At 41.1% G+C, this 27,698-nt stretch overlaps 1 long non-coding RNA gene across 1 annotated transcript; it reads left to right on the forward strand.

Moving 5' to 3' along the window:
- Positions 1-10,162: 10,162 nt before the first annotated feature.
- On the forward strand, positions 10,163-26,105 carry LOC141372718 (uncharacterized). Its single transcript, XR_012378118.1, has 3 exons — positions 10,163-10,265; positions 25,089-25,160; positions 25,950-26,105. It is a non-coding gene; the product is annotated as an uncharacterized lncRNA (long non-coding RNA).
- The last annotated feature ends 1,593 nt before the right edge of the window (positions 26,106-27,698 follow it).

Raw genomic sequence — 27,698 nt, forward strand, 5'->3', positions numbered from 1 at the left:
ACCAGGGGCACATATGGAAAAAGGAAAGACCATGTGAGGACACAGGGAAAGGTAATCATCTGTGAGTCAGGGAGAGGGGCTTCCAAAGAAACCAACCCTGCTGACATCTTGATCTTGGACTTCCAACCTCCAGAACTGTGAGAAAATAAATTTCTGTTGTTTAAGCCCCCCTGGTCTGTGGTATTTTGTCATGGCAGCTGTAGCAAACTAATACACCATATAAAAAATATTCTTTTGAGTTGTTAATAATTCTTAAGAGTGTAAAGGCGTCCCAAGAGCAAGACATTTGAGAACCTTTGTGACGGACAACTGCTAAGTTGTTCTCTAAAATGCTGTGCCAATTTATACTCACACGAATAGTATGTGAATATTCCCATTGTCCTACATCTTCAGCAAAAAATTGGTATTGTCAGTCTTTTTAATTTAAACCATTATCATTTTAATTTACACTTCCTTAATTACTTTGAGTACATTTTCATCTCATTGACCATCTGATTCATAAGTGCCTATGGCATACCTTGCCTGTTTTCCTACTGAGTTATCTTTATTTTTCTTACTGATTTGGAATTCTCACATTGTATTGTTTATATATGTGATAAGTATCTTCTTCTACTCTCTGGCTTATATTTTCATTCACTGATCAGTTTCTTTTGATAAGTAGAAATTCTTATTTTTTATTTTTATTTTTTATTCAGAATTTTATTCAAATTCTAGTTAACATACAGGTTTCAGGAGTAGAATTCAGTGATTCATCACTTCCATACATCCCCCAATGCTCATCACAACAAGTGTCCTCCTTAATATCCATCACCCATCAAGCCCATCACCCATCGAGCCCATCCCCCACCTACCTCCCTCCATCAACCCTCAGTTTGTTCTTTATCGTTAAGAGTCTCTTATGGTTTGTTTCCCTCTCTCCTTTTTTTCTTTTCCGTCTTCCCATATGTTCATCTGTTTTCTTTCTTAAATTCCACACAGAGGGGCGCCTGGGTGGCTCAGTCATTAAGCATTGGCCTTCAGCTCAGGTCATGATCCCAGGGTCCTGGGATCGAGCCTCACATTGGACTCTCTGCTCAGCGGGAAGCCTGCTTTTCCCTCTCCCACTCCCCCTGCTTGTGTTCCCTCTCTTGCTGTCTCTCTCTCTCTGTTAAATAAATAAAATCTTAAAAAAAAAAATTCCACACATGAGTGAAATCATATGGTAGGTATTTGTCTTTCTCTGATTGACTTATTTCACTTACTATAGTACACTCTAGCTCCAACCACGTTGTTAGGAAGGTAGTCCAATATAAAAAAAGCTTTCACTTAGCACAAAGTCCTCAAGGTTCAGCCACATTATAGCCTGTGTCAGAATTTCCTTCCTTTTAAAGGCTGAATAATATTCCATTGTGTGTATGTATATTTTGTTTATCCATTCATCCATCCACAGACATTTGGATTGCTTCCACCTTTGGTTATGGTGAATAATGCTGCTATGAACATAGGTGTATGAATATCTGATCGAGTCCCTGCTTTCAATTCTTTTGGGTATATATAAGTATTTTTGCTTGAGTTTAGAAAAGTTATTTTCAGTTTAGTTCAACTCACTATTTAATTGAACACTTTTGTAAATATACCATGTCAAGTCATGTGGAAAATACCAATGAAAAATGGAACAAATTCTGGCTTGTGGAGGACTTACAACTTGGATGAAGGGGTATTATTCAAAATAAAAATGCTATTTCATAACTATATATATACACATATAGTCAGTAGTTTTCATTAATGACTTGTAGCATATTATCTAGGGAAAGGGCCCAACAATAGCATGCATTCTGAATTCTCATTTTTCTAATGTAGCCAAAAAATAAAAATAGGAACTATATAGAGTTGATACTGTCGAGAATGAATGTGGTTTTTTTATTTAATCACTGTGCTACCTGGAGCCATTTACTGACCTCTCTGTAGAAGGGGTCAATGCTAGTGTTTATGCCTTGTTATGTCCCTATGGGATCTGGAAAGGGCTTCTCACAGTGCCTTGCCCAGGTGACCTCAGAAGGAACAACTTGGTGGCCCCCACACAGTAGCCATGGAGGCTCCTGAGCTTCAGAATCCCTCCCTGATAGCCAGAGATGGGGACCCACTCCTGTCCGCAGCAGGGGCAGGCTTGGGGGGGTGGAGAGACCAGCCGTTTTCAGTATCAGCCCTCGACAAGAGTTGTTATTTTTCCTGTCATGTTTGTTGGGGTCCAGCTCAAGTTTGTTTTTCTTGCAGAAAGGCAGGAAGGCCAATTTGGAACACGCACAACTCACATGTCATCGACGATGACTTGGCCCAGTGCTTGGCATTGGCTCCCTGACAGTTAAAAGGCACAGGGTGGGCGAGCCCAGCGGCCAGCACTGAGGAACAAGGAAAAGGAGGGAGAATGCAAGATTCTTATCTGCTCAGGCCTCACAGGCCCCCCTCCATTCTTTTCCCCCTGCTCACTCCTCCCTCCAGGGACTTCTGGCTTCAACTCACAGAGGCTCCCGCCTGGAGGGGCCCCGCTGCTCAGTGGCCGCCTCCACTTTCTGTCCACCTCTTCCTCTTACTGAATGTGTGAGGAAGCATCCCACCCAAAGGAGGGGAAAGTCTGCATCAGCAGAGATCCATGCAGCAGCCTTGGTGGGAGGCAAAGGCAGGAAGAGAGAGAAAGAGCATTTTCCATTTTGGACCCAAGACAATTGTGCAGTTATTTGAGAAAAGCTTGGTGTTTTTCCACCCAGACTCGATTAGTATTGGAAGTCACCATATAAGAGTTTCACTGGCTTTAAATATTAGGGTGTTTGGTGGGATTATGTAGTCTTGGGTGTATGTGTGGATGCTTGAGGAATGCTGTCCAGGCCTATTGTACAAAGATGCTGGGTGTTCTGGAGACCAAATCACAGCTTCACTTCTCAGTAAAGGAGCACACTCATCCAGGGAACCTTGATTGGGTAAAACTGGAAATAAAATATATACATAAATAATAACATTTCTAGAATGTGTTCTGATGTTCTAGGTCACTAAGCCTTCTCCAGCCTATTAACAACTATTTTGAGGAGTCAGTGTTACTTTGACAGAGTATCTCCCAAAATGACAGCAATTTTTGTGATTCCTGTGTGCTCATCACTTCTTTTTTTTTTAAATTATGGTTGTTGTAGTTAGAAAAGAAGTAGGAGTCAGGGCTTTAAAGCTACCTTTGAAAAACTATACTTTATTTAGTGGTATAAGAGTAGCACATTAAAGACCTAAATGTGAGACCTGAAACCATAAAATCCTAGGAGAAAACATAGGCAGTAATTTCTTTGACATAGGCCTTAGCAACATTTTTCTAGATATGTCTTCTCAGACAAGGGAAACAAAAGCAAAAATAAACTATTGGGACTACATCAAAATAAAAAGCTTTTGCACAGCGAAGGAAATCATCAACAAAGCAAAATGTAACCTATGGAATGGGAGAAGGTATTGGAAATGATATATCAGATAAGGAGTTAATATTCAAAATATGTAAAGCACTTACACAACTTAACAGCAAAAAACCCGAATAATCCAATTAAAAATTGGGCAGAGGACCTGAATAAACATTTTTCCAAAGAAGACATACAGATGGCCAATAGACACATGAAAAGATGCCCAATATCTTCCAGGGAAATGCAAATCAAAACCACAATGAGGGGTGTCTGGTTGGCTTAGTTGGTAGAGCATGTGACTCTTGATCTGGGGTTTGTGAGTTCAAGCCTCACATTGGGCATGGAGCCTAAGCCTAAACACACACACACACACACACACACACACACACACACACTCACACACAAGAAAGCAATGAGATATCACCTTACACCTGTCAGAATGGCTAGAATTGAGATGCCTGGGTGGCTTAGTCGGTTAAGCAGCTGTCTTCAGCTCAGGTCATGCTTCTGGGGTCCTGGGATTGAGTCCTGCATCAGGCTCCCTGCTCAGCGGGGAGCCTATTTCTCCCTCTCCCTCTGCCGGCTGCTCCCTCTGCTTGTGTTCTCTCTCTGTATCAAATAAATAAATAATTAAAAAAAAAAAAAAAGAATGACCAGAATCAAAAAGACAAGAAATAGCAAGTGTTGGTGAGGATGTGGAGAGAAAGGAACCCGTGTGCACTGTTGGTGGGAATGCAAACTGGTACAACCACTGTGGAAAAGAGTGGACTGCTTTGACCAACATATATCAGTGGAAGTCGTGTTTGGGGACAGCAAGCCCAAGCATGAAGAAGGACTAACAGTTTATGTCTTTAAATTTCTTGGAAGTTCTGGTGGAAGTCCAGTCTGGTTATTGGGGGAACCCTGTAGAGAGGCTGTATGGAGTGGTCCAGGAGAGGAAGTGGTCTTCAAACTGTATAAAAAGAGAAGTTCAACTGTTCCATGGCCCAGCTGAGCCCAGACTCTAGACAACATGCCTAGCAAATGTATCCACATGGCACAGCCCCAGGCAAGACCAGCAAAGAACCACCTGGCCCAGCTCAGGTTGTGGAATTATGAGCAAATATGTGGTTATTTTAAGCTACTAAATTTTGGGGTGTTTTGTTATGCACAACAGATAATTAAAACACCAGATAAACTGATATCAAATCTTGGTGGAATTATTTTCAAATGTTTAGTGAATGGTATACAATAATTTTTTTAATTCATTTGACTTTAGTTTATAATTAAGATCCTTTTTTTAAATTTTATTTTATTATATTATGTTAGTCACCATACATTACATCATTAGTTTTTGATGTAGTGTTCCATGATTCATTGTTTGGGTATAACACCCAGTGCTCCACGTAATACGTGTCCTCCTTAATACCCATCACCGGGCTGACCCATCCCCCCACTCCCGTCCCCTCTAGAACCCTCAGTTTGTTTCTTAGAGTCCATAGTCTCTCATAGTTCGTCTCCCCCTCCAGTTTCCCCCCCTCCATTTTTCCCTTCCTGCTATCTTCTTCTTCTTCTTTTTTTAAACATATAATGTATTATTTGTTTCAGAGGTACAGGTCTGTGATTCATTAGTCTTACACAATTCACAGTACTCACCATTATAATTAAGATCTTGTGAAGATGGTATACCTGACAATTTTCTAAGTATCATGTTTTTCTAGATATACCAATTAGATCTCTCTTTTCTTTTCTTTTTTTTAAAGATTATTTATTTATTTATTTATATTTTTGACAGAGAGAGAGACAGCAAGAGAGGGAATACAAGCAGAGGGAGTGGGAGAGGGAGAAGCAGACTCCCTGAGCAGGGAGCCTGATGCAGGGCAGATTCCAGGACCCTGGGATCATGACCTGAGCTGAAGGCAGACGCTTAATGACTGAGCCACCCAGGCGGCCCTAGATCTATTTCTCTTTTCTTGCATTTTAATTCTCTATTTCTTTTTCCTGGTCATTTTACATTAGAATACAAGGTATTTTCAAAGTGTTGGTCCCCATCAATTCTAGTAAAGTTTGCCGTTTTAAGAGTTTTTGATGATTGTTTTCCTCTATTCAAATTATTTGGGATATTTAATACCTTTAACATCCCTCAAAATGGAAGATGAAATTGTTTTGTAATTTTTCTGCAAAAGTTGGAAGTAAATTTGATCTTAGTAAATGTTCTATTTTGATTTTTGATGAAAATATTCATATTTAAAAGAAAAATAAAGGTCAAAGAAAGCATATGAAAGTGATTTTAGCTCCTAATAAGCAAAATAAATATAAATACAGCATAAAGTAATTATTGTTTTCCTCTTCTTATTTTTGTAATTGTGACAAAATATACATACCTATAATGTACCATTCTAGCCATTTTTCAGTGTGCAATTCAGTAGCATTAAGTACATTCACACTGTTATGCCACCATCACCAACATCCATCTCCAGAACTTCTTCCTCTGTCCCATATGAAACTACACCCACTAAACAACAACTCCCCATTCCTCCTCCCCCAGCTCCTGGTAACTACCCTTCTGTTTTCTGTCTTTATGAATTCCATACTCTAAGTACCTCAGGTAAGTGCATACAGTATTTGTCTTTTTCTAACTGGCCTATTTTACTTGGCATGATGTCCATAAAGGTTTGCGTTGTAACCTGTGTCAGAGTTTCCTTCCTTTTGAAGCCTGAATAATATTCCTTTGTATGTATCTACCACATTTTATTTTATTTTTTAAAAGATTTTATTTATTTATTTATTTTAGAGAGAGGGAGAGAGAGTGAGTGGGGGGAGGGGCAGTGGGAGAGAGAGAGAGAGAATCTCAAGCAGACTCTCCACTGAGCACAGAGCCCAATGTGGGGCTCGATCCCAGGACCCTGAGATCATGATCTGAGCTGAAACCAAGAGTCAGATACTCAAACTTCAGAGCCACCCAGGTGCCATTATACCACATTTTATTTATGTATTCATCTTGTTTCTGCCTTTCAGCTATTGTGAATAATGTTGCTATGAACACGGGTGCCGAAATATTTCTTTGAGTCCCTGCTTTCAATTCATGTTTTCCTCTTTAAAAATTTTTTAAAAGTTTTTTTACATTGAGGAATAACTGACAAATAAAATTGCATATGTTTCTTGCTTCTCTCTTTTAAGAAAAAGCATTTTATCCTTGGTTTCTTTTCATTTAATTCTTGTTGGGGTAGGGTTTTTTTGTTTTTTGGTTTTTGTTTTGTTTTCTTTGGTATCAACACCTAATTTTTTTTTTTTTTAAGTAGGCTCCACACTCATGGAGACCAACTCAGGGCCGAACTCACGATTCTGAGATCAAGACCCTAGCCAGGATCAAGATTAGGATGCCTAACCAACTGAGCCACCTTGGCTCCCCAACATCTAATGTATTTTATAACATTTTCCGAAGGTAAGATATTTAAGTTATTAGGGGTTAAATTCAAATAATTATATTAAAAAGATTTTATTTTATTTTATCTTATTTTGTTTTATTATTATTTATTTATTTTTTAGTAAAAGTTGCTGTATGCCCTTGGGCTAGCTACTTTCCTTCTTGCTGATGCAGATTCCTCTTATGTAACACTGGCTAATAATACTACCTGGGTGTAGCTGGTGATAAGGACTGAGTGAGGTGATGTGTGGAAAGGGCCTGGTGCCAGTCAGAGTTAAGTCCCCTTTCTTTTCCTTCCCCAACTTTATTGAGGTAGTAGTTCACAAATAAAAACTGTATATACTTAAGGTATACAAACTTGACGTTTTCATATATGTATGAATTGTGAAATAAATATGACAATCAAGCTAATTAACATATCTGTCACTTTACTTACTTACCATTTTCTGTACATGTGTGGTGACCACACTTAAGATCTACCTTCTTAGCAAATTTCAAGGATACAGTATCATTAATTCCCCTTTCTCCATTAATTATAGTCACATTGCTGTACATTAGATCTCCAGAGCTTATTCATCTTACATAACTGAAACTTTGTACTGTGTAACCAACATCTCCTCATTTCTCCCACCCCTCAGCCTTGGAAACCTCCATTCTCCTCTCTGCTCCTGTGAATTTGACTATTTCAGATTCCACACATTTGTAGGATCATGCAGTATTTGTCTGTCTGTGTCTGGCTTGTTTCACTTAGCATAATATCCTCCTGCTTCACCCATATTGTCACAAATGGTAGGGTTTCCTTCTTTGTAAAGGCTGAATAATATTCCAGTGTGTGTGTGTACACACACATATATATGTATATGGTTTTTTGCCTATGATGTGATATCTACCACATTCTCTTTATCCATTCATTGCTGATGGACATTTAGATTCTTTCCATATTTTGGTTATTGTGACTAATGCTTTTGCAAGGAGTGCATTACAATGAAATGAGAGTACAGATGTCCCTTTGAGATACTGATTTCATTTCCTTTGGCTATATCCCCAGAGGTAGGATTGCTGGATCATATGGTAGTTTCATTTTTAATTTTTTTGAGAAAACTTTGTAGTGTTTTCCATAGGGGCTGTCCCAATTTTAATTCCCACCAACAGTGTACAGGAGTTCCCTTTTCTCCACATCCTCAGCAACATTTGTTATCTCTTGTCTTTTTGATAATAGCCATTCTAACAGGTGTGAAGTAATATTGTGGTCTAGATTTACATTTCCCTGATGATTGGTGATGTTGAACACCTTTTCATATACCTCTTGGCTATTCTTCTTTTTTTTAAAGGTGGAACTATACTTATGAAGCCTGAAAACTTAAAAAAAAATTTATTTTAGAGAGAGAGCATGCACGCAAGTGGGGGGAGGGGCAGAGGGGGAGGGAGAGGGAGAGAGAGAATCCCAAGCATATTCCTCGCTCACCATGGAGCTTGACACGGGACTCCATCCCATGACCCTGAGATCATGACCCTAGCCAAAACCAAGAGTTGGACACCCAAATGACTGAGCCACCCAGGTGCCCCCTTCTTGGCTATTCTTTTGAGAAATGTTTATTCAGCTCTTTTGTCCATTTTTTAAAAAGATTTTATTTATTTATTTAAGAGAGAGAGAGAGTGACTGAGAGAGCAAGAGCATGAGCAGGGGAAGGGGCAGAAGGAGAGGGAGAAGCAGACTCCCCACTGAACAGGGAATCCAACACGGGGCTCTATCCCAGGATCTCGGGATCATGACCAGAGCCAAAGGTGGTTGCTTAACCAACTGAGCCACCCAAGCATCCCTCTTTTGTCCATTTTTTAAGTTTATTATGATTTTTTTTAATAATCTATACACCCAGTGTGGGGCTTGACCCCATGGCCCTGAGATCAAGAGTTACATGCTCTTCTGACTGAACCACCCAGGCACCCCTTTTGTCCATTTTTAAATGAGGTTATTTATTAAGTTTTTTGCTATTGAGTTACATGGGTTCTTTATATATTTTGGAAATCAACTGCTTGTCAGATATTTGGTTTGCAAATATTTTCTTCCATTCTGGACATTGCCTTTGCATTCTGTTGCTTGTTTCCTATGCTGTACAGAAGCTTTTTAGTTTGATGCAATCTCATTTGTCTATTTTTGCTTTTGTTGTCTGCTTTTTTGGTGTCATATCCAAAAACTCATTGTCCAGATCAATGTCAAGAAGTTTTCTCTATGTTTCCTTATAGTAATCTTATGGTTTTAGGTCTTGTGTTTAAGTCCTTAATCCATTTTGAGTTGATTGCTGTATATGGTGTAAAATAAGAGTCCAATTTCATTTTTTTGCATGTGGATATACTCTGTCCTTTCCTTATTGTGTGTTCTTGGCATCTTGTTGAAGATCAGTTGGTCATGGATGCATGTGTGCTCTCTATTTTGTTCCACTGGTCTATATGTCTGTTTTTATCCCAATACCATACTGTTTTGATTACTGTCACTTTGTAATATATTTTGAAATCAGGACATGTGATGCCTCCTGTTTTGATCTCCTTTGTCAAGATTCCTTTGGCTATTGAAAATCTTTTGTGGTGTCATATGAATTTCAGGATTGATTTTTTTATTTCTGTAAAGTAGGCCATTGGAATTTTGATGGGGATTGCATTGAATTTGTAGATTAAGTTGGGTAGTATGGACATTTTAATAATATTAATTCTTCTGGGGGCACCTGGTGGCTCAGTTGGTTAAACATCTGACTTCAGCTCAGATCATGATCTTGGGTTCCTGGGACAAAGTCCTGTGTTGGGCTCCCCACTTAGCGGGGAGTCTGCTTGTCCCTCTCCTTGTGCCCCTCCCCCCACTCATGCACACACACTCTCTCTCTCTCAAACAAATAAATAAAATCTCTAGAAAAAGAACAATATTAAATATTCCAATCCATGAACACAGGATATATTTCCATTTATCTGTGTCTTCTTTAATTTTCTTCATCAATGTTTTATAATTTTCAGTGTACAAATTTCACCTTTTTGGTTAAATTTATGCCTTATTATTATTCTTTTTCTTCCTATTGTGAATTTTTTGTTTTCTTAATTTCCTCTTTGGATAGTTCATTGTATATAAAAATGTGACTGATTTTTGTATGCTGCTTTTGTATCCTGCAACTTTACTGAATTTGTTTATTCATTCTAACAGTTATATTGTTGCATATTTAGGATTTTCTGCATATATGATCTTATAATCTATAAATAGATAATTTTACTTCTTCCTTTCCAACTTGAGTGCCTTTTCTTTCTCTTGTCTTTTTCTCTGATTAGGACTTCCAGTACTACGTTGAATGGAAGTGTGAAGAGCATCCTTGCTTTGTTCCAGATCTTAGAAGGAAAACGTACAGTTTTCCCCGCACTGATTATGAAGTTAGCTGTGTGCTTTTCATATGTGGCCTTTATTGTGTGTGGTAAGTTCCTTCTAGACCCATTTTGTTGAGAGTTTTTATCAAGAATGAATGTTGGATTTTGTCAGATGCCTTTTCTGTGTCTACTGACATGATCATATGGGTTTTTTTTCTTTCATTCTGTTAATATGCCATTATCACATTGATTGATTTGCGTATGTTGCACCATCCCAGGGAAAAACTTACTTGACTATAGTATGAGTTGAGTTTGGTTTGCTAGCATTTTATTGACGATTTTTTGCATTCATGTTCATCAGGGATAACAGCCTGTAATTCTCTTGTGGTGTCTCTGACTGGCTTCAGTGTCAGGGTAACACTGGTTTTGTAAAATGAGCTTAAATGTTTGTTGATTTTTGATCTTGATAGATTATCCCATTCTTCTATAATGTTCCCTTTCTAACTACAGGAGTGCCATTTAACTTAATTTAATTTACAGTTTACAAGAGGAATTTTCTTTATATGTATTAGTTTTTATTTAGTTTATTAACAACCAATTCACTTCCTCTTACTTTCTGCTAAAATCATGATCCTTCTCTCAATTTTAGTTTCCTTCTCTTCTGTAAAAGTTGATTGCAAAATAGAGGATCTTAATATACAGGGAGATAACAGATAATACTTATGGAAAGAGTAGTCTGTGGTGGTGAAAGTGAGGTAAACTCTACTTCAAATGATTACCTCAGCAAGTTCTCCTTTTCATTTTGGAGAATGGAGGATAATGTCTGGGGGGTGTGTGATGATGGTGGCAGTGGGACGGGTTGTTCCTCTCCCGAATGGGCTCAGCTCTGACGGGGTCATTGTGTTTGCCCAGATGGCATCACCAATCCTAGAACCTTCTGCTCTGAGGTTCAAATTCCCTGGTTTCATGCTTCTAGCACCCCATCCAGAGGTGTCCTCTTCAGGTCAGATATCAGCACCTGTTTCACCACAAAATGATGTAAACTTTCCGGGTTCCTAAGATGTTTTCTGATCATGCCCTTTCTTTAGAATTCTTAACAAAAGGTTTGTCCATAAGGAGGAAAAAAAGTAGGACATTAAAAACTCACATTTATGTTAAAGTTACTTCTAAGTAAGATACAGTTAGTTTCAAGTTAATGATTGTAGGGTTAGGATCATTTAGCATCTCATTAAAAATCCATAATGGGTATAAATAATGGGTAAAAAGTATAGCATTTACTGTAGATGGATTAGTATTTAGTAAATTTTTGTAAATTATTCCTAGATCAGGAGACACCTTGGCTATTTTGCTTCCTCAGACATCTCTTCAGTCTTTCTACTGAAAAGGATATGTATGTGGAGAGTATATAATTTCTAGATTATAGATCACATTTTCCTGATTCTTTGCATATGCTATGAGTTTTCATTGTATACCAAGGATTAAGGAAGATAAGTTCAGGAGGGTTAGACTATGTCATTTTCCTTTAAAGAGTATTGAGTTTTATTCAAGCAAGAAATTAAATTATTAGTGGGTTCTCTTGATCTTACCAGGTGGATCCTATTTCTGTTTTGCCACATCTAGGTGTCCCTTATTCTAGGGCATGGTCTTTATTCAGATGGCGTGAGCTTCCTGGGATCCGAGTTGAATGCCTGTAATGTTCAGCAAACTTTCTCCACTCTGACTGTGTAGGACTTCAACCTCTCCCAGTCATGAGTGACCTGGGACCTCTGTGGAGCTCTTAGCCTGCAGCAGTTCTTCTCTGGAGGGCCTCTTAGAATTTGACATGCCCTCGTGCAGTCCATCCTTCAGCCCAGGACCATGGGGAATGCCCACTCACACTTCTGCTATTCCTTCGCCTCTAGTACCCTTCCCCAGAAATTCTAGGTTCTTCACCTGCTCTGAACTTCAATATCCACCTTTGCAAATCATGGAGATCAGAGCTCTCTGCTTGGGTTCTACCTCCTTTTGCTGCAGTCTGGAGTGTGTTTATGGATTGAAAGCCAGGGTGCATTGGGGCTCATTTCAAGTATTTCCCTTTTCTCTAGGATTACCACCCTCTGTATCCTGTTGTCAATGCTTGAAATCATTGGCTTTATAGATTGAGTTCAGTTTCATAGCTCTCTATGATGTAGGCTAGGGCTGATATGAGGTATCCTGTCAGGGTTGGAAGCTGAAGTCTGAATTTTGGGAGAAGCAGTCGAGTTTTTTAGAATAGGGCGACTCAAGTTTAACTCAATTCGTTGGTGCATTGGGTTTTTAAAATATTTGGCATATCTTCATGGTCTTTTGTTTACGTAAAATGTAGGCTTTTATAGCCTGAAGGAATTTAAAAAATCTTGTTAGCGCCTGCTTTTAGAGATGAGAAACCAGGCCCCCAAAGGGTAGAGATTTGGGAAGGTTAAGAGCTAAGGGAATGGCAGAGCTGAGCTTATTTGTTTTTTAATACAGTACTTGCTGTGGAAGGCAGAATTGCTTATCTCTGTCTTCTTACCTTCCAGTTTGTTGTCTGAGACTTCCATTGTTCGAGAAAGTAATGAAAAGCCAGCTGATGAGGGAGATTGGGGAAGACTTTCACAGTCCCAGCCAGTACGGTGGCTCCTCAGGAAAATTAAACATAGAATTTTTATATGATCCAGCAACTCCGCTTCTGGGTATATACCCCAAGGAAACAAAAGCAGGCATTTGAACAGATACTTGTACGTCCATGTTCGTAGTCAAAATGTGGAAGCAACCCAAGTGTCCATTGATGGATGAATGAATACCAAAATGTGGTATATGCCTACAAAGGAATATTATTCAGTCTGTAAAAGGAAAGAGATTCTGACACAGGCTGCAATGTAGATGAACCTTGAGGACTTTGTGTGAAGTGAAATAAGCCAGTCACAAAAGGACAAATACGATCCCACTGATATATGATAGATCAAGTTCATAGAGACAGGAAGTAGAATGGTGGCTGCCAGAGCTGGAGAAAGGGGGAATGGGGAGTTTGAGTTCCAGTTTGTGATGAAGAAAACGTTCTGGAGATGGATGGCTGTGATGGTTGCACAATAATGTGGATGTACTTATTGTCACTGAAGTGCACACTTGTAAAAGTTGAGGTGGTAAATTTTATGTTATGTGTATTTTACCACAATTTAAAAAAAGAAGAATTACACGCAGAGAATTGGGAAGGGGGCTTGGAGCTGAGAGATACCGATCAATAATAAGCATAATTAGAATAACTATAATTCTTGAGTAAACCTGCCACAGGATACTCTCGCTTTCTGCAACTAAAGTAATGTCGATTTGCTAGTTTCCTGGTACAGAGGCTCTTTGTGTTTGTATTAAGCTCTGGGGCATTAGAGACTCAGGACACATCCTCATGGACCTGGTTGGGTTCCCAAGTTGTAAGGAAGGGAGCACGGAGTCCTGCACATGTCACCATGTGAAAATGTGCCAGGCACCAGGCACATTCTACAGAAATGGCTCCACTTTCTGGGAGATTTATAATGGCAAACCCCATTTAAATACACAACCCACAAACGGTCATGTGGATTTTCATGTAGGAAAGATGTTAGGGTTTGGGGCGACGGCCAAGAAAGAATTCTTGAGACGTCTTTGGTGCAAAAAGGTGGTTTTATTAAAGCATAGGGACAGGACCCGTGGGCAGATGGAGCTGCTGCCCTGGGGTCGTGAGGAGTGGCTGACTATATACTTTCAACTTGGGAAGGGGTTAGGGATAGCGTAAGTCTCTAAGGAGTTTTGGAGGCAAGGTTTCCAGGACCTTGAGGGGCTAGCTATTGTTAAAAAGAGGTCAATTATTACTGCCTAATAAAACCTTAATCATGAGACCCTTTGGATGTATATCGGTAGGTCATATGCTTTGGGGATAAGTGCCAACATATATCTTGGGGGGTAGAGATAAAGGATGTTTCCAAAGGAATTTTCATATGTTAAAGTAGACTTACAGCATCCTGGGGTCAGGCTAAGATTCCCTTTTGCCCCTAGCAAAGTATTAACATCGAGGCCACTGAGTTCCTAGAGGAATGTCACTCTGCCTGTTTCAGGGACTTGTCAACGGGCTGTAGGTCGTAAGGAAATTTAATTTTTCTTTTGTCTTTGTTTCCCACATCAGATTTAATTTGGGGTGGTGTCTGCTCCGTACTTCCATGGTACTGGGGATACCCATCTTGGGTTTCCTGAGGTGGAGCCTGAGTGGGTAAAGGGAGGAATTTTGGAATCAGACAGATATGGGTTCAACTCTAGGATTTCTTCTCTTTAGTTTCTGGTTGTTTTTACTGTCCACATCTAAAGTGCCATGTTGGTTCTCTGACTGCCCCCAAAACTGCTGTATGCTGGGCTCTCTTTTTCTGCAATTTCCGTTCACTCATTGTTCTCATATACTACCTTGTGGTGGGCAGTACTCAAGTGATCTACTATTTGTGGCATAGGATAGATCACAAAACTTCTCTGAGGTCTCAGTGTCCTCATTTGTAAAACAGGATGATAATTATACTGACATCCCATAGGTGTGCTATGAAGATTAGATGATATTTGGGTGAAAGTGGTTTGCAAACTGCAGAGGTGTAATGTAAAATATTGCCATTCTGGTGTCCTGTTAATGACAAAATATTACTGAGTGCTTTTATCTGTCATTTCCTCCATCCATCTCCCTTCTGGCTATTTGTATATTTGTATGTATAGATATATATCTATCATCCATCTATCTATCTAGCCACAGATATAGAAGAGAGACGAACAAATGCAATTAAGTCAATCTATTTATTTCTGTGTTTGATGAGAGCAGATGGGAGGACATGTATCCCCCCCCAAGGCCATATAAACTTCCTGGGCTTTGCACTGACTACATTATCCCAGAATCAAGCCTTGTGGCCAGCACAATGCCATGTAGTGACCTTGGGCCTGGGGTACCTGAATCTTCCTTTGCAGTAAGGGTGGACCATCGAGATCTAAGTTTTGATCAATCAAGATTCACTTTGACATCTGTGCAACCCAAACTCCATTAAGGTGTCACTGTGGAGGAGCAAAGGGAAGGACGTTGTCAAGAGAGCAATGTCCAATGTGGGGATTCACTCAGGAAATGTCTCTATGTACTTATATTTAATTTGCTGACATTATTTCTCATTCCATAAAGAACTTTAGGCATCTCACAAGGGGAATTTTGATGTTTCTGTTGATCTTTGGATGCTGATTTCATGAATAGGCACTGGTTACAGGCTGAGCTATATGAGTTTAAAATGAACCCAGTGTTTAATCTGGCATCTTAATACTACTGAAAGATTCAGAATTGATAGAAATGGACTCCTAACAGATTAGAAATGTCTCCATGGAGGATGAGTGAAACATAAGAATCCAACAGAGAGTAGGTAAAATGACAAGAAAAGAAATACATAGGGTGATGCAAATACATTCATCAACAATATGTTGGAAGTTTTGTGGATGCTTGTCATGCTCCAGGAACTCTTGCTGGGAAGCAGTGAATGAGAGAGCAGCATAGGAAACAGTTTCTGCCTTCTGAGTGATTCCGTTCTCCATGTGTGGAGCGGGGTGAACCATCTAGTACAGCAGATGGTGCCCAGTGCCATCCAGTCCAGGGAAAGAGGCCCAGAAAGGGCATAGGGAGAGGGTGTGTTAGGGGTAATGCAATTTTAAAGGAAGCAGGTGGCAAGACCTCACTGAGGACCTTCCAGCAAGGACCGGGAAGTGAGGGGATATCTGAGTAGAAAGTCCCAGTGTTTGAGGAATGCTGGAGGCCAGTGAGACTAGAGCAAGGGAGGTGGGTTAGAAATGAGGTTGCACGGTGGGTGTAGGCGGCTTCTGGAGCCCCTGGGCAGGTTTGGCTTTCACCTGAGTGAGATGGCAGGTTGCTGGGGGGCTGCTGGAAGCTATGTACAGAGAAGACACTAAGGGGCAGGGATAGAGGCAATGGGGGAGCTAGGTCGACAGTGGCTGAGCCAGGGGAAGGGAGAAGGTGGGAGAGCTGGTCACACCTGGATGACTCCGAAGGCAATCTAACAGCAATTTCTTGCTTGGATCAGAGGTGGGATTTGAGATGCAGAGAGGAACCAGGGTGGACTGCAAGACCAAGTGGACTAGGAGAAGGGAGCTACTGTTTCCAGAGGGAGGGGAGGCCCAGGGAGGGTTTGGTTCAGGGCATGTGACCTTAGCATAGGAACTCCTCAGGAGTGTGGGTGGGCACTTAAGAGATAGCAGCCTGAGTTTAGAGGTTTGCATCCAGGTGGTGCTGAGAGTCTGGGATAGGGTGCAGTTTTGGAGGGAACGGGGGTGGTTGCAGAAAAGATGAGGCCTGAGGTGCGAGAGCCCCTTCTTATTGACTCCGCGGGACATGGTAAGAGGAGAGGAAGGGCCTGAATGTCACTTCAGGGCCCTGGGCACATTGATGAATCCCGTCTGAATCTCTGTTTCCACTTATTTATTTTTAAAGATTTTATTTATCTATTTGAGAGAGGCAGGGGGAGAGAGAGAGCAAGAGAGCGCAAGCAGGGGGAGGGGCAGGCAGAGGGAGAAGCAGGTTCCCTGCTGGAGCAAGGAGCCCAAAGCAGGGCTCGATCCCAGGACCCTGAGATCATGACCTGAGCCGAAGACAGACACTTAACTGACTGAGCCACCCAGGTGCCCCTCTGTTTCCATTTATAAGATGAGGAGAGCAATACCCACTTCCCAGGGCTGCTACAATTGGTGACGTCATGCCTGCATGAATGCTGCTTACCTCAGTGCCCAGTGCCGATATCCTGTCTCCAACACAAGAGGCGCGACGGGGCCCACTGAGCCATCCTGAGGCCCTCTGATTGAAAGCAACTTCTCTAAGAAGTCTGGGAGAATTACCGGGGAAATGCTTTCCACCTGGCTTTGCTATTCCCTTCCTAAACCTTGCGTCTTGCCTTCCTGTGCTCTCAGCCCAGACATCTTCCGAGGCATTTTCCCTTTGCTGGTTGCCTACACCCCTTCCCCCATCCCCCTTTTCAAAATTTAGCTGTGTTTCTGTTCCAGTTTTGCAAACACCATTCTCACCTAGGTGCCAGAATAAACTGGCCAGAGAGTTAATGTGTTAATGGTGCCGGTGGGTGTCTGGTTAACCTTCTCAATGGATCTGCAGTCCAAAGTCACCGGACCCTCCCCCCACCAGCCAAGTAGTTGCTGCATAAAAACCTGCTGTTTTCCCTGGGGGGTTAGGGGATGAGGGGGGCGGGGAGAAGTGAGAAACCAGGAAGCCAAGGTTTCTGGGAAGCTCTAGAGAAAGAGCCGAGATCTTCTATGTGCTGTGAAGTGGTTTTCACACACAACTGATAAAATCATGCTGTTCTTGAAATTAAGATACTGGCATTGAACAAGCACGAATGTAGACTAAATATATGATTGTCTCAACCTGATTAACAATGGAATGGCCCTAACAATAGGTCTCACAGAGTGAGAAGAACTGGGGGTGCTTGCTCTTGCCTTGCTATAGTTGGGAATATTGTGAGACACAGGCAATTAGTGGAAGAAAAATAACTTGAAGGTGAAGTGCTTTCTGATAGTACTTAAAACATTCTTCCAAAATACACAGATTTAATGAAAAGAGGAAAAATTTAGTGAAGATAACACCATCATTGTAAAACAAAGTCTGTTTCTAGGGAAGCAGCAATATTTTCCTTTTTAACAGAAGCAGAATGTAATGGTGAACTTTGAGAATTCCAATCCTTGAACTTGAGAGTCAGGAGTTGAGTAAATTCCATTATTTGTGTAGATTTAACAAATTAACTCAGAAGTCTGTTCTTGGCCAAGCTTATACACACTCTGAAATAACAGATTTTAGCAGCTTAAAATCTTGAATTTCCTAAATTACTTCTCTCTGTGGCTTCTTTGGTTTTCATTATTATTACTAAAGCAGAAAAAAATGCTCATGCCTCCCCAAATTTCAGCAAACACAGATAAAACCCAAACCAAAGAGACTGAAGACCCACCCCTTCAGTAAGTAGCAGATGATGGACCTGAGACCATTTCAGTTATCATGTTGCTAGTTGCCCTTTGAGAATTTTTTTCCGAGAATATTTTCCTCTCCAAAATGGGATAATACCATAAATATTATGCGCTTTTCTCAGTGCATAATGCATCTGGAGCCCGTTTTCAGTTCGGCAATGTGCTGTCAGTACAATGCAGTGTTAGATGCCGCATGGCTTCTAAGCCAAGCATCATGCTTCTGAGCTACTCTTTCACCATTAACAACAGGCACAAACTTCCACTTATAAGATAAATAAGTACTAGGGATGCAGTGTACAACATGATGCCTATAGCTAATTCCACTGTATGATACATAGAAAGTTGCTAAAAGAGTGAATCCTAAGAGTTCTATTATAAGGAGAAAAATGTTTTCTTTTTTCTTCTTTTTTTAAAAAAATATTTTATTTATTTGAGAGGGAGAGAGAAAGTGAAAGCATGCATGGGAGGAGGGGTAGAGTGGGGCGGCGGGGGAGGAAGTGGGGCAGAGAGAGAGGGAGAAGCAGACTCCCTACTGAGCAGGGAGCCCGATGGAGGGCTCGATCCCAGGACCCAGAGATCACGACCTGAGCAGAAGGCAGACGCTTAACCGACTGAGCCACCCAGGCACCCTTTTTTCTTCTTTCTTTTAGTTGTGTCTATATGAGATAATGGATGCTAGCTGAACCTACTGTGGTCATCATTTCACAATAGATGTAAATCTAAACAATGTGCTGTATGTCTTAAACGTATACAGTGATGTATGTTAATTATTTCTTAGGAAAACTGAAAAGAAAAAAAAGATTAAGAGTCCCTGCCCTGATACAGCTTACAGTTTGGTGAGAGATAGAGAAGCAAGAAATAATATACCACATAGCAACGCAGAAGAACAGGCAGATGGAAGAACCACAGCTTTTTGGAAGAAGCAGTCTTTAAGCTGAGATTTGAAAGACAAGTCAGAATGAAGCCGACACAAAGCAGGAGACGGTGTTCCAGGCGGGGGGATCACACTGGCACGAAGACTCTGTGAGGGAAAAGCCATTCAGGGGTCCAGGAGGAAGTGGGCTCAGTGGGAAAAGGGGCTGTAAACTGGGATGTGTTTTGCCTTTGGCCAGACCCCCGTAGTCCCACAGATTTGCACTGATGTGCATTTTCAAAATCTAAAAAGCAATAAACTCAACATTCCATGTTCATTAAACAAATATAGCTGCCATGTATAAAAGGTAAATCCAAAAACCATGCTCCAGACCCTGTGGGGTCTAGTTCCTCATCTATGAAGCAGGAAAAAGAATACCCATTCCAAGTCTACAAGGGGATTATAACGTGATGTGTATTTACGGCACCCAGCCTAGCCCTGTGCCGTACAGAGCAGGAGCAGACAGTATAGGATCTGAAAATCTTCCTGAACATTCTGTGGGAATGAATTTGCATTGAGAATTCAGTCCTGGCACCTGAAACAAATGCAGTGTTATATGTCAGTTATATCTCAAAGGAAAAAAAACAGAAAAAGCTTTCAGTCCTGGGGAGGGGAACGGTGTGATGTGAGCGGTCTTTAGGGCAGTAAAAAACGCACTGACTAAGTAGCACAAGCCATCATCTTTAAAGGAGCTGGGGGTGGGGGTGGGGGAGCAGGGAGAACAGCCTGTGAAACTTGAAGTGGAAAAATAAAACCCTGTTAAAAAACAAAACCCAAAAGAACAAGTGGAGGTGGGGAGGGGCAGGGCCAGGGCATGGAGGCTGGTGGGAAACCGCAGTGCCTAGTCAAGGTCCGATGGGGGGTAAGCCCCATGAAAACGATTGGGTGTTTGGACTTTATGTTGAGTAGCCATCCGTTGAGCAGAAGAATGACAATAAGATTTGGGTTTTGGAAAGATTACTCAGACTAGAGTGAGGGGAGGGGCTTAGTGGGGTGCCCGAGTGTGTCAGTCACACCAGGGAGAGGCCTCTGCCGAGTCTGAAAAAGTGGAAACAGAGAGAGAAGATTGATTCAAGAAGTATTTAGGAAGTAGATAGGAATGGACATCCCTTGTGTTTGTAATGGGCACAGAGACGCCGCTGCACATCCTCTTAAGGAAAGACTTGCTTCCCTGCGGGATGGGCTGTCAGCCACTCCGGACCACCTGCCCTCAGCCCTATCTTCCCTGCGGTTCGCATTCAGGGACTGACAGGTGGAGCCACAGAGATGCAGGATCCGCTGAACCTGGGACAACATTCACAGACCATTTCAGCTCCCGCATTCTCAACTCCCCTCTCTGCCCAGTCCCGCCCCACCTGCCCCCACTGCACCCCAAGGTGACCAGGAGGGAAGGAGACTCGGGATCTGTGTGTGGGTTTCTGGTGGCATTACTCACTGGGATTGAGAACTCAAAGGGGATCTTGGGTTGCAAGGAGGGATGCAGATGGTGAGCTTAGCATGAGGCATGTGAACGTGGGGTGCTTGTGGCCTAGTCTTATGGAGACACCCAGTAGGTGAATCAACTGTGTCCTTGTCTTGGATTTGAGGTTGAGTCTGGTTTGCAGCAACATAGTCACAGATATATTTCTTTCTTTCCTTTTTTTTTTTTTTTTAAAGATTTTTATTTATTTATTTGACAGAGACACAGCGAGAGAGGGAACACAAGCTGGGGGAGTGGGAGAGGGAGAAGCAGGCTTCCCGCAGAACAGGGAGCCTGATGCGGGGCTCGATCCCAGGACCCTGGGATCACGACCCGAGCTGAAGGCAGATGCCTAACGACTGAGCCACCCAGGCGCCCCGATATATTTCTTTCTATCTTTTCCTGGCACCTCTCTGCTCATGTTGTTCTGAAATACTTCCAGGTTTCTGGTTTTTTAATTTTTTAATTTTTAAAATTCAAAAAATATTTTATTTATTTATTTGAGAGAGAGAGAGCAAGGGAGCACAAGCAGGGGGGAAGAGGGAAAAACAGGCTCCCCACTGAGCAGGGAGCCCGATGTGGGGCTTGATCCCAGGACCCTGAGATCATGACCTGAGCCGAAGGCAGACGCTTAACTGACTGAAGCCACCCAGGTGCCCCTTGGTTTTTTTTTTAAAGTAAGCTCTATGCCCAACATGCGGCTCAAACTTACAGCCCTGAGATCAAGAGTCACATGCTCTACCGACTGAGGAAGCCAGGCATCCCTCCGGTTTCACCTCTGAGTCCTTACATGTGCTATGATCTCTGCCTGGAAAATTCTTCCTTTCCCCTTCTGCTCTTCCCTTGCTTAATTTCTACTCATCCTGGGGACTTGATTTCTTCTAGAAAGTCATCTCAGAGGTACTCGGACCTGGTTTAAGGGACTGACCGACATATTCCCAGAGCATTCCATATCCTGGCACTTGTCATGTGATATTAAAATTGCTGATTTCTTTTTCTTTGTATTCTCCTCAACTTTTATAAACTTTGTGAGGAAAGGGACTTGGTTTGAGTTGTTGAAAGCTTTATCCCCAGCACCTCCTGTGGTCCTGACAGAGGAAGTGTCGATGAATAATTGTTGAGTGAACCAGTGGTAATTAAAAGAAAGCCTTAAGAAAAAGCAGAGGGATGCCCAGATTTAATGTAAAGTCGGAAGCAGAAGAGTAAACAAAAGAGGCGTAATTTATTTACTAAATTAACCAGAACTTACTGAACTAATATTGTCAGGCATTAAAGTCCTCCCAGCATTTTTTTAACAATGTGCTATGAAAAACAACGCTATTGTGTAAATTTTAAATTATGTCTTTAAGATAAGGTGATAAAAGTGGAATTTCTATGTTAGAAATTTCATATTAGATTTTCTGTATCTATTAATTATAGTTTACCACCAGAAACATTGTCTTGTTTTTGTGCTTATTTCCCAGCCCTACATTATTTAACATTTTTAACACAAAACTCTCATTTACTTATTAAATTTAAAAATTGTAGCAAAATATACATGTCATACAATTTACCATTTTAACCATTTTAAGGGTATAAGTCGGGGTATTAAGTACATTCATAACGTTGTACAACCATTACCACTGTCCATTTCCAGAATTTTTTCTCATCATTCCAAAAAGAAAGTCTGTCTATTGAACAGTAACTTCCCATTTCTTCCTTATTGACTAGGGGAATTTGTTGCATGTTTTAAGAAGGAATTTTGGGCTTAATTTCATTTTAATCCAGCAATGGGAACGTTGACTCTTACAAACTTCTGATTCTGCATTTTGCCAACAACCAGAAACATGGGTGAATAATTGTATCTTTTTTGCCAAGGAATAGAACTTTGAGAAAACAATATTTGGGCCCAAATGCCATAGAATAAACAGGCTTTAGGGTTTTTTAGACCCAGAAGAGCATCCTTTGCAATGCTGAAAGCTCCTCAGTCTGAGGGATTTTTCGTCTAATTATTTAAAATAAGCAAAGGTCGCCTGGGTGGCTCAGTCGTTAAGCGTCTGCCTTCGGCTCAGGTCATGATCCCGGGGTCCTGAGATCGAGCCCCGCATCGGGCTTCGTGATCGGCGGGAAGCCTGCTTCTCCCTCTCCCACTCACTGGCTTGTGTTTCCTCTCTCGCTGTGTCTCTCTCTGTCAAACAAACAAACAAACAAACAAATCTTTAAAAAAAAAAGAAAAGAAAAGCAGCTTAAAAAAATAAAATAAAATAAGCAAAGGTCAACACAATTAGGATTTTGAAAGCTTATCCTAAAGTAGGAACAAGATACGGGGGCAGGAGGGACTCTCTTTGTCTTTGCAAGTGAAATTCTTAATCCTAGATACCGATGAGGTGTAACTAACGTGAAGTGGTAGCAATTTTAAGAAGATTGTAAGGAAAAATGTAGTTTTTGCTTTGAAATGATTTCCCGGAGAAGGGAGATTTGTGTTGAAAATTGTGCTAAATTTCTTCTGGGGTGCTTTCATGACAAGTCAGAATAACCCAAGGATGAGCCACTGTGGGATGGAGAGGAGCATATATCTGAGACTTGATAGGAATCCTGAGGTTGAGGCACGTCTGGACACCCACCTAAAACAATGGCAATTTGCAGCTCTGCTAATTATTGGTTCCAGCCTCTCTTTTACCCTTAGAATTACTAAGCAAAAAGGTATTGTATTGAAACTCTGGCATAATAGGAGGGAAAATTTATGGAGGATTAACTTTCTTTCATCTTTTTACCTTTAAGTAGGGGAACAAGTCTAACAACCTGAATTTTAAAAAAGGACGTGCCTATAAAGGCTTTGAAGTTTTTCTTTGTAAACAGAAATGAATTTATTTGAACTCTTTCCCTTCAAAGTAAAAGCCTTACTAGCAAGCGATTTCCTTATACATTCCTTGCTCTTTGTGAAAGATTATACAGTAAAAAAGAAGATCTGATAGGGAGTGGGGGCAAGCCAACCTCTTTGGAATATTAATAAATGCCGATGAGCTCATATAAATGATAGAACAATTTTTTCAATGATGAAAACCTTTTCTTTCTGTACTCCAGAAGCATTAAAAAGCTTATCATGACGATAGGTTAACAGAGGGAAAAATCCAAATAATACTCTGATCCTAAGATGTCTGCATCTCAGGGCTATTTAAATTCAGCCAATTGCTGTCCCATCATGGGGCTATGTTTTAGCCTCTGAGTGGACAACAAAAGGTATAAAATGCTTAAAAATAGCTAAAGTTGATGTCTTACAGAAGTCACCAGTTTTATGGCCACCTGACCTTCAGAATGCTTTCTTTTCTTTCTTTTTTTTTTTAAGATTTTATTTAGAGAGAGAGAGAGAGAGAGAACGAGCAGGGAGGAGGGTCAGAGGGAGAAGCAGACTCGCTGCGGAGCAGGGAGCCCGATGTGGGACTCGATCCCACGACCCCCTGGATCACTACTGGAGCCAAAGGCAGACGCTTAACCGACTGAGCCACCCAGGTGCCCTCAGAGTGTGTTCTTGATTAAAAGTGTAATCTGCAGCAGGCAGAGAGCAGCCTTGGTCCCCATGTTGGCTGTGCCACTTGTCCACTCTCCCACCGCACAAACTTTCTGGGACTCTGTTTCCTCATTTGTGCAATGGGATAGGAATGGGGATAATTCAGGAAGCTACTTCTGGGGGGTGGCATGGGATTGTAGGAGATGTTTGCTTTACATACTTTTGAAAAGCTTTGCCTCAATTTTATTTTACTAAGAAGAAAGAGAATATTCGGATTCTATGTAGCCATGTGTGTATGCAGTCTGGCTCACATTTGTAAGGCAACATTGGGAGAGCTCTTACCTGGGAAGTTGCGGTCAGCATGACTCTGGGCAAGTGACAAGACCTGTCTGGGCTCACCTTCTCTCATGGTAAAATGAGGGGTGTCAGGCTCAGACCTCTCTACAGACTCCAACACTTGAATCTTCAAAATCAACCAGTTGCTTCATGTGAGAGATGGGTTCTGGAGAGCAGGAAGAATTGGGAATTGTTTTTGTTGGCTGAGATTGGAAAGGGAGACCCAACATCCCTGAGGCAGGGAGCACCCCCTATGTGATTGCCTGAAACCACCATCTCCTTGTGCTCTCGGTTGGTTGGAAGCCCTATACACACATTCTCATGCAGGCTGGGTAAACCAAGGCAAGGTTGCTTTTGCTGAGCTTGGGCACATCACTGCTAGACCCTTCAGTGGGTAAGGCTTTCATTCTCCAGAATTTCTATCCTGCCTGGTCATCCCTCATCTCCCCCTTCATATACATATGTGCATGTCAAAGTTTAGTGTTCTTAACTTTTTTCCAGTGTCTCACATTATTTTTTTAAATAAATGTTTATATTTTGGAATAATTATAGATTTACAGAAAAGTTGCAAAAATAGCACAGGACACAGTGTTCATGTATACCTCTTGCCAGTTTGCCTCATTGTTAACACCTCTCTCTTTCTCTCTCTTTCTGTGTGTGTGTGTGTGTGTGTGTGTGTGTGTGTGTGTGTATGTGTATTCTGCTTTGTTTTATAGGTACTTCGTATTTCAACCCCACATGCTTTTCTGGCTACACAGATCTCACCTCAAGATGTTGAGACACATCAGGTAGTCTATGAATTTACCATTCCTGAGGATCTTAGGCCAATCTCAACTGCTATCCTTCATGCCTGAGAATTTTCCTCCCCTCTGTTCTGTGCTAGATTTCTGGTTCCTAAAATCTCTATTTCTTTTTTCTTTGGCTTGCTAATTCATCAGCTTTAAAAAATAGATTTCTGAATAAAAAAACATGGTAAATAAAATTTTGCATTTCTAAAAATGGCTGTGTTCTAGCCTCACATTTGGTTGATAAGTTGGCTGTATATAGAACTTTCCTTTCCATTCCAGCACTGCTGTTGGGACGTCCAAGGCCATTCTGATCACGATCTTTTACATGGGGTCTGTTTGTTTCTGTTTACTTTTTCTTTCTGAAAGTGTGCAGGATCTTTTGTTTCCAGCTTTCCCCCCCTGTATACCCCTTTTTTATACAACCTGTTCATGCTCTGTGGTTGCAATATATTATCTTCGTTAGTATTGGTTTTATTTCTAATAATTTCTTCCCCTGGCAGAGTTTCTTATTTCTTCCAAGTTACTTTTTTTTCTGTTTGTTTTGGTCCATTTCTTTCTCAATCTCATTCTTTCTGTCTCTCTCTCTCTCTCATTCTTTAACGATAAATCCTTTGCTCAGATGTTGGGTAATGTTGGTTGTAGGCTCATATAAGGGGAGACTAAAAAGTGGCTTGGAAAACACCATGGCTTGGAGACTCTGATGCATAAAGTCCTTGCTGTAGAGAGCTGGGTCTGGGCTGATGAGTTGTGCAATCTCTAATATAAATATTTTTATATTTATATGCGTAGGTCATAGTCTCTTGGGAAGACAGTGATTCCTGTCTTCTGCCCAGAAGCGGAGCCGGCCTGCCAGCATCGGGGAAGCTGAGTGCGGGGAGAGGAACAGCCCTCAGCAACAAGATCCCTCCTCACAGGGTTACATACCCACCTTCCTGCCTGGTATCGTCCAGTCCAGAGACTGCCTCTTAGCTCTCTTTAGAGAACAAACCTATAGTTTCGGGCTCTGGTGGGGGAGGAGTGGGGGATCTGACAGTTGTTGATGTAGACTTTCAATCAATCATCTTTCTTTAGGGTCTCCTTTTACCCCTAACTCTCAGAGGTCCCTAATGGGGCCATTCTGGAGGCCTCAAAAAATTCATATTAATCAATCCATTCAATTCTTACCTGCTTTCATAGGATTCCGTTGTCTTGGGTCTGCCAATTCATTTGTGACTCATCTGCCTGCTTTCTAGCATCTATCATTATTGCCACCTCCTCTCTGTTTTCTCTTTTCTTGTGGTTTTCTGCCTTAACAAAATCTGGTTACTGTCGTTTTAGTGGGATTTCAATAGAATCAGAAAGTGGGATTTCAATAGAACCAAAAGGTTCAATAGAACCACACCACCCACTATCTTGGCCATCGACAGTCTCCGTGTTTATTGCTCTTGTAATTATCATTACTATCTTCTGCTCTCCCTGTCTTTTCCTTTCACTACTCGGCTTTCCTGTGACAAAGCCCCACATTGCAGATAAACTGTCTGTGAATTACAGATGTCAAAGCATTCATCGACAGAAATTGTTCTGATTTCTTCATTTTAATGACACAGAGACCAAGGAAGAGAAAGATTAAATGATTTACAGCAGGGCTGACACAGGGGCAGGTCAAATGTCTTCTGCTATTCAACGTTATTTCCATTCCAATGGCACAGTTTCTGCCAGGCAGACTGCCACACTTACATTCCAAAGGATGGTGCTTGCTGTCAATAGGGTCAAAAGCCCTTATAGCACAATAAGTCCGCGACAAAGATGTTTTCCGCGGATTGGGGATCATTGGCCTAGTGGAATAATTCAGCATGAATCCTAGAAAGGCCAAGGTCTGCTGTAGTATTTGCAACAATACCTACTTCTGAGAGCGGTGGTGAAGTGCCAATACAAATAGCATTTAAGACATATTATAAAAGAGATCACTTTCTAGTCTTGCCTATTACAGTATTATTTTAATCTGATCATTAATGCTTCTCTAGGATTCCAGCTGAAATTTGTAAATAGCTTTACATTCTTTCACGTTTGGAATTACTATTTATGTTTTGGCATCTAAAAAAAAAATCATTCAATTTATGTGAAGCTTATGCTTCCCTTTGTTTCCACCTGAAGCTCAGAAACCTTTTGAGGACTCTGAGGAAAAGAAAGATACCACCCAAATTCACAATAATGTATCCTCGGTGATTTTATATCCACATTATATATTGAAATGGAATTTCCTGCCTGTGCATTTACTCATGCAGTGGATAATTTAAGCTAGTAAAATGAAAGCAAATAAAAATAGGAAGGAACATGAATCAGGAAACAAAGAAAAGTATGTAGCATTTATTGAGCACCTGTCATATGCTGGCATTTTCCTATACATCAGCGTAGGCTCTGCAGTTACCATGTGGAAATCCAACAACTTTTCTTTGTTCAACAAAAACCATAAAGGCCTTATAATTGAGAATGTCATATTAGAAATGTCCTAAGCCAGGAGTTTTCTGGGAAAAGTATTATTAATATATTAGATAGCAA

The sequence above is a fragment of the Callorhinus ursinus genome, unplaced genomic scaffold (assembly GCF_003265705.2).
Source record: "Callorhinus ursinus isolate GAN/ISIS: 27379988/994484 unplaced genomic scaffold, GSC_fseal_2.0 scaffold5, whole genome shotgun sequence".
Lineage (NCBI taxonomy): Eukaryota > Metazoa > Chordata > Mammalia > Carnivora > Otariidae > Callorhinus > Callorhinus ursinus.